This window comes from Chrysochloris asiatica, unplaced genomic scaffold, assembly GCF_000296735.1.
Source record: "Chrysochloris asiatica unplaced genomic scaffold, ChrAsi1.0 scaffold00350, whole genome shotgun sequence".
NCBI lineage: Eukaryota > Metazoa > Chordata > Mammalia > Afrosoricida > Chrysochloridae > Chrysochloris > Chrysochloris asiatica.
Window position 1 is genome coordinate 819,953 of NW_006408868.1, and position 12,429 is coordinate 832,381.

Here is a 12,429-nt window from a genome sequence, read left to right on the forward strand (position 1 = left end):
AGGCTGTGAAATTTACTCTGATTCTGGAAACCATGCCTCCATGATCCAAGGGATTCGGAACAGCCGAGTGCCAAAGTATATCTTCCGCCACAATGATGTCAACCATCTCAGAGAACTGTTGCAAAGATCTGACCCCTCTGTCCCCAAGATTGTTGCATTTGAAACTGTCCACTCGATGGACGGAGCAGTGTGCCCACTGGAAGAACTCTGTGACGTTGCCCATGAGTTTGGAGCAATCACCTTTGTGGATGAGGTCCATGCAGTGGGGCTATATGGGACTCGAGGTGGAGGGATTGGCGATAGGGATGGAGTCATGCCAAAAATGGACATTATTTCTGGAACACTTGGTAAGTATATTCTGCTCATTCTGTCATGCACTTAGGGACTTACTAGTCTAACTGATCAAATGAGGAAGCAATGCAACAGCAGATAAAGCCTAGGCCACTGTTTATTCTAGGTGAGTTTTTGTTCCAGTGAGTGGCAGCACAGCTTAGCGGAACCCCAGGAATCATGTGGTAGGGCTTCCAGAATCAATAAATCTTACAGCCTAACACGACAAATGTTGTTTATTGCCCTCTGAGTTTATTCCAATTAGTGGTGGCTCTAGCAGCATGCCATGGGCAAGAGCCTTTATTCACTGTACCTCTACCTCAGATTATCCACCTGTCTTGAAAAAGAAAGGGCACTCCAAGACAAGATGATGGAGTAGATAGATATGCTGAGAAGACCCTCTCTAACAAGGGCACTGGAGAACAAATGAAACAGATACAGACGGTAATTCTGGAACCTTGAGTTTCAGAAGGAAGGATAGAAGGGTGAATCGATTGATTGCCGACTGGGAGAGGAGGCTGAGCAGGAGCACTGAAAGAGGACAGAGATAGTTGGGTTGTCAGCTGGCCTGCCACAGTATGGCCATCTTAAGCTTTTGTGGGCAGCTTTTAGTCAACACAGATCTAGAGGTTGACGATGAGGGAATTACGGTTCTCCCTTGTTCCTCTGCCCTTTTGTCGACTGGGGGCATAGCCAGCCCCACCGTCGCGCACCAGTTGCACCCCCTTCTGCTCAGCCTCTGATCTGCTTGGGTTGGGCACTAAACATACCATCTCACGTCTAGAGGCATGTGAATTATTGCTATTACCTATTTTTTAGGTGACATCAATTATACCCTTATGGCCAGCCATATCTATGCTCCACCCACTGGGCAAGTGCTACAACCCAGTCACGTACCACTTCAGCAATGATAATTATCAGCCAACATCAGACAAACCCACCATGAACTACAGTTGAAACAGAACTGTGTATACACTTCTAGTATTTATCACACCCACCAGGAGATAGGTGACACACCAGCATTCAATCATCAATCAAATATGACACTGCAATGACTGGGAGACACAGTTTCAGCTTACATGAAGTAACCAAACAGAGTAGTTCAAGCAAGTGACCAAAATGCAGAGTTAGAAAATATACCAGAAGTAGTATCCATACTACCTGATATGCAAAAAGAATGCTATTATTGTACCTTCAACAGACTGAGAGAATGATCGAGAAAGTGGTAGATAAAAGCAAGTAGAACACAGAAAAAAATCTTCAGAAGAATTCAGGGAAATATTACCAGAACAAACAAATGAAGCATTAGAAACCATATAAAAGCAGTTTATGGAAATCCAAAAGATTAATACTAAGATTTTAAAAATAGATACGTTGAAGAGGCAGAGAAGTAGAATTCTGAATCAATGGAAAGTCAAATTGGTGAGCCTGAATCAGTCAATATTGATCTGCTAGAGGAGTAGTCAAAAAAGATCTAAAGAAAGCCTAAGAATCCATCAAGAAGAATAACTTATATGTGATCGCAATTCAAGAACATGAAGAGAGACCAAAAAAACCAGAAAAAATGGTCAAAAAATCATTGGAGGAAAACTTCTGTAATATCATGAAAGATGTTGTTGTTATGTGCCATGGAGTTGGTTCCAACTCATAGCGACCCTGTACAGGGTTTCCAAGGCTGTAATCTATATGGGAGCAGAAAGCCTCATCTTTCTCCCGCGGAACAACTGGTAGTTTCGAACTGCTGACCTTGAGGTTAGCAGCCCGATTTGTAACCAAGATGAGAAGATAACATATTCAAGAAACTAAATGAACACCAGACAGGACAGACTTCAAAAGAAAATCACCAAGACATAACCAAAGTCTTGAAAGCCAAAAAAAAGAATTCTGAGAATAGTTCAGAAAAAATGAAGTTACCAACAAGGGAGAAATAAGACTAAGATGATTTCTCAGCTGAAACCGTGCAGGCAAGAAGACAATGGGATGACAAATACACAACTCTGAAAGAAAAAAATTGCCAACCAAGAATCATTTATCCAGTAAAATTGTCCCTCAAATGCAACGGTGAAGTTAAGACATATCCTATTTCCAAATAAACAAAAATCAAAAGAAATTGTATAAACCAAACCAACCTTACAAAAAATACTAAAGGGAGTTCTTGGGACAGAGAACCAACAATAGCAGACCGCAACCTGAGATTAAAACACATGACAGTATCACCCAGCACTCAACCCAGATGAAGTATCCAAAGTAAAACAAATCTACAAGACTGAAAATAGGGAACCAGAGTTACCAGTTTGCAACAACAACAAAAAAGAGGAAATATAGTTACAGAACTTCTAAATGAAGAGGAAATTAAGTAGATTTCAAGAAAATAAATAACAATTAGCCTAACTGTAACCTTTAAACTTAGAGTCCTGGTGTGGCGCTGTGGGTTAATGTGCCAGACTGCAAAGCCATTTAAACTGTAAAGCCTGCAGTTCAAGCTCACCAGCTGCTTCTCGGAAACCCTATACAGGGTTGCTGTGGGTCGGAATTGACTCCCTGGCACTTAACAACAACAGCCACCTTAAAACTAGACCAAGTCCTGCCCCTACTCCTAGCCCTAGCCAAACCCATCCCCACCCTTAACAGTAACTCTGGTCCTAACCATAACCGTAGCACTACATGGAACCATAGGCCTAGCCCTAACCCCAACTTTACTCCTAATCCCAGCCCCCAAAATAAAAGAGGTGAGTGGCACATAATATATACAACATTAATGTTTTATTTTATTATACTAGATATCACTTAAAATTTTATCTAGTTATTTAAATGAATAAGGTATGTTTAACATAGGTTATGTAAGAACCTCATTAAATTTTTGATACTAAATCTACTGCCTATGATGCTACTGATCATAGAATTAGCATCCTCACCATATCAACTGCAAATTAGGAAAATATTATCAATAGACGTTTAAATGGTTTTGTACAAAACAAAATGTTTTAAATCCCTTTTTACTAATTCTTACTATTTTGCTATTATAATGTCATGAGTGATATAATGTTATATGCCATCAAGTCAGTGCCAGTTCAGAGGGTTTCCCAGGAATGAGTGGAAACTTGCAGTTTAGCAGTTCAGTGCTAATCTTACAGCACCATACCAGAACTCTATAATGTCATACGAGAAATACAATTCTCTCTCAAACTCACGACTAGTTTATAAGATATATAAACGATGAATTAAAACCCAAACCAAATCCAGTGCCATCAAGTTGATTCTAACTTGTTGTTAGGTTCCATCAAGTCGGTACAGACACATAGCAACCGTATACACAACAGAACAAAACACTGCACAGTCCTGTGCCAATCTCACAATCGTTATTACACTTGGGCCCATTGCTGCTTCCACTATGCCAGTACATCTCTTTGGGGCCTGCCTCTTGTTTGCTTAGCCTCACTTTACCAAGCATGATGTCCTTCTCCAGGGACTAGTCCCTCCTGATAATATGACCAAAGTATGACAGATGAAGTCTCGCCATCCTGCCTCATAAGGAACATTTCTGGCTGTACTTCTAACACAGATTTGTTTGTTCTTCTCACAGTAGTTTTAATATTTCCTCCAACACATTAACTCAAATACATCAATTCTTCTAATGTCTTTTCTTATTCATTGTCTACTTCCACATGCATATGAGACTGTTGAAAATGCCATGGCTTGGGTTAGGTGCACTTTAGTCCTCAAACTGACATCTTTGTTCTTGAACAATTTAGAGAGGTCTTGTGCAGCAGATTTGCCTAATGGAATACGTCTGATTTCTTGACTGCTGCTTCCATAAATGTTGATGGTTGATAGGAGCAAAATGAAGTCTTTGACAGCTTCAGTCTTTTCTCCATTTATCTTGATCTTATTTATTGGTCCAGTCATGAGAATTTTTGTTTTCTTTACATTGAGGTGCAACCCATACTGAAGACTCTGGTCCTTGATCTTCATCAGTAAATATTTTAAATTCTTTTCACTTTCAGCAAGCAAGATTGTATCATCTGTATATCATAGGTTGTTAAAGTGTCTTCCTCTAATGTTGATGCCACATTCTTCATATAATCCAGCTTTTCGAATTTTTTGCTCAGGATACAGATTGAATAAGTATTCAACCCTGGCACACACCTTCCCTAATTTTAAACCATTCAGCATCCCCTCGTTCTGTTTGAACTACTGCCTCTTGGTCTATGTGTAGGTTCCTTACAAGCACAATTAAGTGTTCTGGAATACTCATTCTCTGCAATGTTGTCCATAGCTTGGCATGAGCCACACAATGAAAAGCCTTTGCATAGTCAATAAATTACTGGTAAACATCTTTATGGTGTCCTCTGCTTTCAGCCAAGATCCATCTGACATCAGCAATGATATTCCTTGTTCCACATCCTCGTCTGAATCCAGCTTGAACCTCTGACCAGTTCCCTGTCAGTGAACTGTTGCAACTGTTTTTAAATTACTTTTAGCACAATTTTACTTGCAGGCAATATATTAATGATACTGTCTGATGATTTCTGCATTCCCTTGGGTCACCGCTCTTTGGAATGGGCACACATATGGATCTCTTTCAATCAGTTAGCCAGGTAGTCTTCCACATTTCTTAGCATAGATGAGTGGGTATCTTCAGTGTTATATCAGTTTGCTGAAAGATTTCCATTTGTATTACATCATTCTTGGTGCCTTGTTCTTTGCCAATGCCTTCAGTGCACCTTGAACTTCTTCCTTCAGTACCATTGGCTCTTTTTCATATAATTCTTCATTTTCTTCATTTCATTCAGCTTAAGAAATGCTGAGCGTGTTCTTCCTTTTTGGTTTTCTAACTCCAGATCTTTGTACATTTCATTGTACTGACTTTGTGTTCTCGAGCTGCCGTTTGTTCTATTCATTGCTTCATTTGCTTTAGTGTCCCTACGATGGAGAGCAAGTTTCAGTCTTTTTTGACATCCGTTTTAGTCTTTCTTTAGTCTTTCTTGTCTTCTTAATGACTTTTTGCTTTCTTTGTGTGTGATGTTCCTGATGTCATCCCACAACTCTTGTGGTCTTTGATCATTAGTGTCTAATGCATCAAATCTGTACCAGAGTTGATCTCTAAATTCAGGTAGGTTATGGTCAAGGTCTTATTTTTGCTATTACTGACTTTTTAAATTTTTTCTTCAGCTTCAGCCTGAACTTACATATGGCAGTTGATGGCCTGTTCCCCAGTCTGCCCTGGCCTTGTTTTGGCTGATGATACAGAGTTTTTCCATCGTCTCTTTCCACAGATGTACTGTTTGATTTCTGTGTATTCCATCTGGTGAGGCTCATGTGTATAGTTATCTTTTATGTTGTTTTAAAAAGGTGTTTTCAGTGAAGAAGTTGTTGGTCTTGCAAAATTCTGTTATGCAATCTCCAGCATCGTTTCTGTCACCAAGGCCATATTTTCCAACAACTGATCCTTCCTCTTTGTTTCCAACCTTTGCATTCCAATTGCCAGTAATTATTAATACATCGTGATCACTTGTTTGATCAATTTTAGACTGAAGAAGTTGGTAGAATTCTTTAATTTGATCATCACTGGCTTTCGTGATTGGTGTGTAAATTTGAATAATAGTGATATTAACTGGTCTTTCCTGAAAGCATATGGATTTTATCCTATCACAGACATCGTTGTACTTAAAGGTAAATCTTGATTTGTTCTTTTTGATGATGAATGTGGCACCATTCCTCTTCAATTTGTCATTCCTGGCATAATAAGCCATGTGATTGTCGGATTCAGAATGGCCAATACCAATTCATTTAGCTCACTAATTCCAGGTTATCGGTGTTTATGCATTCCATTTCATTTTTTACAACTTTTAAAATTTCCTAGATTTTTATGTTGTACATTTCATGTTTTGATTATTAATGGATGTTACAGCTGTTTCTCCTTATTGTGCCCCATTAGCAAATGAAAGTTTTGAAATCTTTATTCCATTGGTGTCATCACAATCAACTTTACTTTGAGGAGACAGTCGTATTTTGAGTGTCCTCAATCTGAGGTGCTCATCTTCCGGCACTTTACCTGACAATATTTGGTGCTATCTAACAGTGGTCCACTGCTGTTCGTAAGATTTTCAGTGACTGAAGATTCAGGAGTAGTCCACCTCTTCTTCCTCCTCTTTGTCTAGAAACTTAGGTGAAATGTGCCTACCATTGGTGACCCTGCTAATATTTAAAATACCAGTGCCATAGCTTCTAGAATCACAGCAACTCCTAAGCTACCACTGTGCAACAAACTGACAGACCAGTGGAGTTCTGACTCAGAGTGACCCTATAAAGGGTTTCCAAGGCTGTAAATCTTGACATGAGCAGACAGCTTCATCTTTGTCTGTGGAGTGCCGATGGGTTCAAACTGCCTAACTTGTGTTCCGTAGTCTAGTGCTTTACATACAGCACCACCAGGGCTCTACAAAATTACAGCAAACCTGTTTTCATGACTGTATCAGAGAAGGCAGGAGGTATAATGGGATTGATAGGAGTGATCGTAAAGTACTCTAGCTTCATCTCTATTATTTCATCTTTTTTCAAAAATGAGACTTAAATTATTAAATGAAAAAGAAAAGGTGAATTCTAGTACTTTTTCTTCTAGAATGTCCAGGTGTTGTGAAGTGCTGAGGTCTTTGCTTATCCTGTGGAAACCATTCATTCCAGTTCACTCTGGCTGTGTTGTATGGCCCTAGGTGATAATATCCTGGCTGCATAGCTCACTAGCTAGCTCTGTGACCTTGGGCTCGTCCATAACCTTTATGCACATGTTTCCTCATCAATATAGTGAAAATAACAGTAGGATCTGCCTCAGAAATTTTGTGGAGAAGTTATTTGCAGACAATTAGTATAGACTTTCCCTTTGCCTAGGTGGATCCTAAAGGTATATAGAGGTGAAAATGTAAATTGCATGGGGGATTTTTTTTTTTTTTTTAATCTTCAGAAATTAGGTAGTTGTAGACCAATGCTGCTGTCAGCTGAAATGCCACTTTGCAACTCTCGCTTGGTAAAGGAAAGTTTACAAATGAGTTTCCTTAGCATTGTCAAGGAGTGTGAGAACCTTGTGTAAACCAGAAGAGCTTGGGTGTTGTCAGGGCACAGCCTTGCCAGGGGAAAGCACTTGTTCAAGTCTTTTCTTCTCTAGAGCCTCTGATGACGTGGGCTCTTCAAAGATATGGTCATTATGAGCCGGAAAGGGCTGGGGAGAAATTTTCCACTGGTGGGAGCTTGTACTAGCCCAGCCCTGCATGGAGTTCAAGCAGGAATGTTAATTACAAAACAATATATGTGTGGATTCTTTTGGAGTCCTTAATCCTGAAACTGGAGATACAGATTATACCAAGATTATAGTGAGAACTGAAACATAAAGCTGCCTCTAAATCAGCCCTAACAGGTTCTTAGTTTTCATATTTACCTGGCAAATACTAATTGTCAAGGTATAAAGCACTTGGCTGCTAACCAAGAGGTCGGCTGTTTGACCCCACCAGCAGCTCCGTGAGAGAAAGATGTGCAGTCTGTTCCCGTGATGATGACAGTCTTAGAAGGCTCATGGGGGATAGTTCTGCTCTGCCCTCTAGGTTGCTGTGAGTTGGATTCAAGTGGACAGCAAGGGCATTTGTGTTTACTTAAACAGGAAATAGCATTGGTCACACCAAAGCAGTTAAGGCTTATCTGGGTTACATTCCAGCCTCAAAAGTAATGTTCAGTGAGGGGATGTACAAGCACTGCCTCTCAGATCCTGTTACAGAGAGCACAGACAGTACAGCCCGTGGGAAACAGACCTGGGGTGGTTAAACTGGTGGAAGGAGGGGCCACAGCTTGATACTCAGGCACACTGAACAGTCATGGAGTGCCAGGCCTGCTCTAGGGAGACCTGCATCTTGATCCAGGTCAGGCACCGGATAGACTGTGTTACTTCAGACAGAACCCTTCCATAACTCCTCAGCCTTTTTTTTTTTTTTTTCTTAAAAAGAGATGGGCATCCCTGTACTTGCCTCAGTCTCAGGGGAAATTAAGAAGCTAAGGAACAAGTACCTTAACTGTGCGCACTGAGAGGCTGTTGCTGTTCTAAATGGCGCTATCTCCTTCCAGGCAAAGCCTTTGGCTGTGTTGGAGGCTACATTGCCAGTACGAGTTCTCTGATCGACACTGTGCGATCTTATGCTGCTGGTTTCATCTTCACCACGTCTCTGCCACCCATGCTGCTGGCTGGAGCCCTGGAGTCTGTGCGGATCCTGAAGAGTGCTGAAGGGCGGGCACTCCGCCGCCAGCACCAGCGGAACGTCAAGCTCATGAGGCAGATGTTAATGGATGCTGGCCTTCCGGTGGTCCACTGCCCTAGTCACATCATCCCTGTCCGGGTAATGGCCTGTGGTCCCATGCAGTTGTGGTTGACATCTTCATGAGCTTGGGTTTGGGCAGGGTGACTGTGGGCAGAGGGCTGTAACCAGTGGCCCTCTGCTGTTTCCGCTTCAGTTGACTTCACAATGAGAATGAAGTCTTTGAACTAGCAGGCTAGATAGAATCTCCCTGAACTCACATGGAAAACCCCAGAAGCCTGAACTTGTCCAGCATTGAAGTGTGGCTTACTATTCAGTTCACTTCTAAATTAGATCTTGCCCTTCCTGCTGCAAATGGTATCCCTGGTGGTGTAACCCTTGAGTTGGCAGTGTTTGACTAGTGACTTTCACTCCCAGGATTTACACATTCCCAGGTGTGGAGGTCATGGTGTGAACTGGGGTTACTGAACCACTCCCTTTTCGTGCCAGAGGTGGGAGGGAAATTGCCTATAATATGGTGTCAGTTCTGTGGGCCCCACTGAGTAATGCCAGGCGCTTTCAATTGCAGGTGTTTGGGCAGCACTTTCCCTCTCCCCACAGCTGTATAACACTACCACCATCTGGCTCTCCAGCCTGAGCCCTGTGGGCACTGTGCTCTCTAGGAGTCACCTCACCTTCTCTCACTGTCACACTTAGGTTGCTGATGCTGCTAAAAACACAGAAGTCTGTGATGAGCTGATGAGCAGACATAACATCTATGTCCAAGCAATCAATTACCCCACGGTGTCCCGAGGAGAAGAGCTCCTACGGATCGCCCCGACTCCTCACCACACACCACAGATGATGGACTACTTCCTCAGTGAGTACCTGGGGGGCTGCAAGTGCTTTGTTGTGGTGGTACAGAAAGTTGGCTTTGCTGGCTTTATAATCGAAAGTCTTCAGAGGTATTCAGGTTTGCTGCTGCTTTTTCCAAGTAGTAAAGAATGGCGAGGGATTCTTAGTGATTAGGAAGCAGTGAGTTTTTGTTTGTGGTTGGTGGGAAATCAGGCGATAATTATGGGCAATATTTGTGTAGCATGATAAATATAATCAACATTCTTATATTGTACACCTGAAAAATGGTGAATTAGTAAATGTGTCATATATATTTTCACAACTGTAAAAAAATAACAAAAAGAATGGGGAACTATATGTGCCTCTGAAGGTCAAAACTCTAAAAGACAGTCAGTCTTTTGATTCTCTTTAAGGTGATGTGGGAATCATTTTGAAAGTTGGGAGGGGGCTGCTGCTGGACTCAGTGGTTCCAGTGCCCCTGAGCACATGAATTAAAGATGCACAGTAATGGCAGTTGCCAGAAAAGAGAGACCTGTGAAGACTTGAGTTCCATCAAGGCCTCTGCATTTCTCCATACCGCTGGTCCCCAAACTCATTTCACACCTACCCTCTCTGCTAACAGTAATGGCTCACTGTTTTATTCTACTCTCATACCTTCCTCTGATTTTGTACCCGCCTAGAAGCAAAGACTGAGCTTTCCGCCACAGCTTGCCTCTTGCCTCACAGATACGTTGCCTTCCTGAGCCCTCCTTCCTCCTCACAGGCTTCTGGGCCACTCTTGTGAAGAATGTCAGGGCAGCATCTTCCCTGAAGGCTTGTAAAATATAACCAGAAGGGGGGTTTTGGTTTCTCTGTTTTTTAATTTATATTTTCTCAATTTTTTTATTTATATTTCTATAACAGCTTCATCAGATTCAAATTCACTTACCGTAAAACTCATCCTTTAAAAATGTATCTAGTTTAGTGGATTTTGTTGTAGTCACAGAATTAGGTAATCATCAGCACTGTGGAAACCCCATTCTCAATAGCAGTCACTCCCTTTTCCCTGACCCTTGGCTCCCACTTACCTGCTTTAAGGTCTCTGGATGTGTCTGTCTGGATACTTCATAGAAATGGAATCATACATTCTGTGGTCTGCTGTGCCTGGCTTCTTCTACCTAGCGCCCCCTGTTTTTAAATTCAATCATGCTGTAGCCTAAATCAGTATCTCGTTCCTTTTTATTGGCAAATAACATTCCAGTGTATGGATGTAGCACATTTTGTTTATCTGTGAGGGATATTTGGGTGGTTTCCACTTTGGAGCTGTTATGAATAATACTGTGAATGTTTGTGTATGAAATTTGATGTGGACTTAAGTTTTCAATTCTTTCGGGTCTATACTCTTTTTCATTTTCAACACGTTTCTCCTCCCAGAGAATCTGCTGGCCACGTGGAAGCAAGTGGGGCTGGAGCTGAAACCTCATTCCTCAGCTGAATGCAATTTCTGCAGGAGGCCGCTGCATTTTGAAGTAATGAGTGAAAGAGAGAGATCCTACTTCTCAGGCATGAGCAAGCTGGTTTCTGCTCAGGCCTGAGTGTGGCCTCCATGATCCAATCCCAGACCATATACAGCCACAGAGTTGTCTTTGTATGTGAATTAAATTACATTAAAACCAAATCTCTAGTACAAAACATAGTTGTAAAAAGGAATTCCTGTGTAAGTGGTGGGTCCTTCTGCTGGCTACTGAATCAAAAAATAATTTGTCTTCATCCCTTTAATATGGTCTGTATTGTGTGGATGTATAAAATATATAACAATATACTGGTGTTCTGGTAATGGCTTCAGACCTGTTGGGGTGGCAGAACCTTCCGTTCTGCTTGCCCCAATATCTCGTCTACCCAGTGGCTGACCCAGCTACATCCAAGTTACTGAACAGTTCAGGAAAAAGTGATGCCACTGTAGAAGTCAGTTTATCTTTAAACTTCTCACCTCAAATCTCAAATGGACAACTTGCATTGCTACATTCCTGGTGCTGCTGGTTCCCTTCCCTGGCTCACTTCTCAGCTCCTGCCTTGACTTCGTACTTTCCTTTGAAAGCCGCAACCAGATTGTCCATCTGGCACCAAGTCCACACACCTGCCTCCGTGCCGGTAATCTTGTGCCCTCCAGGGGAAGCGGCAGGGGTTTGCTTCCTCACCTCCTTCACTTTCTCCTCTGGATCCCATCCCTTCTAGCTCATGCCTCCTACCACCTCTTCTCAGTCTTCAGTTTCTTCCCGTCTGTTGACCCCTTCCCACTGACCTGCAACAGGTTTTGTTGCCCGTTAAAAAAAAAGCCCTTCCTCAGCCTAAGTCCCCTTCCAGCCACTGTCCATCTCTGTTCTGTCCATTATCTACTCAGACGTCCATTCAACCTTTCATCCCTGGTCCCTCTAGAGGTCACTCGCCACTGTCACCAACAACTTTCCTTTTGCCAAATCCAGTGCCAGCTCTGTCTTCTCCTCACGGGCTCTTTCAGTGGTATTTGATATGGTCCGTGGCTACCTTTTGAAAGCTTTCTCCTCGAAGCTATGCACTAACCTCTCCTGACTATTATCCCTTACTTTTTGAGAGCCAGTCGTTCTTGGTCTGTTTGGCTTGGTCTTCTTGTGCATGTTCAGAGCCCCTCCAGTTTCATCTCTAGCTGCACTCAAACCCCATCCACTCCATGATCTCTCCCAGACCTGGCCTTTCAGTTCATCTGTACATGTGCCTGCCATCTGATTGAGTGTCACTCAGGCCTCTCTCATCTTGACTATTAGCAAGTCCTGTAAGTTCAGCTCGTCAGGCAATTTCTCTTCACTGTACTGCTACTACCGGGCGTGCTACCAGGATGTGTGCCATCTACCCCAGCCTCCCCACACAGCAGCCTGGGGGATCTTGGAAAAAAAATACGTACATTGTATCCCTCTCTTACTAAAAATCTTTCTGGGTCTTCCCATTGCACTCA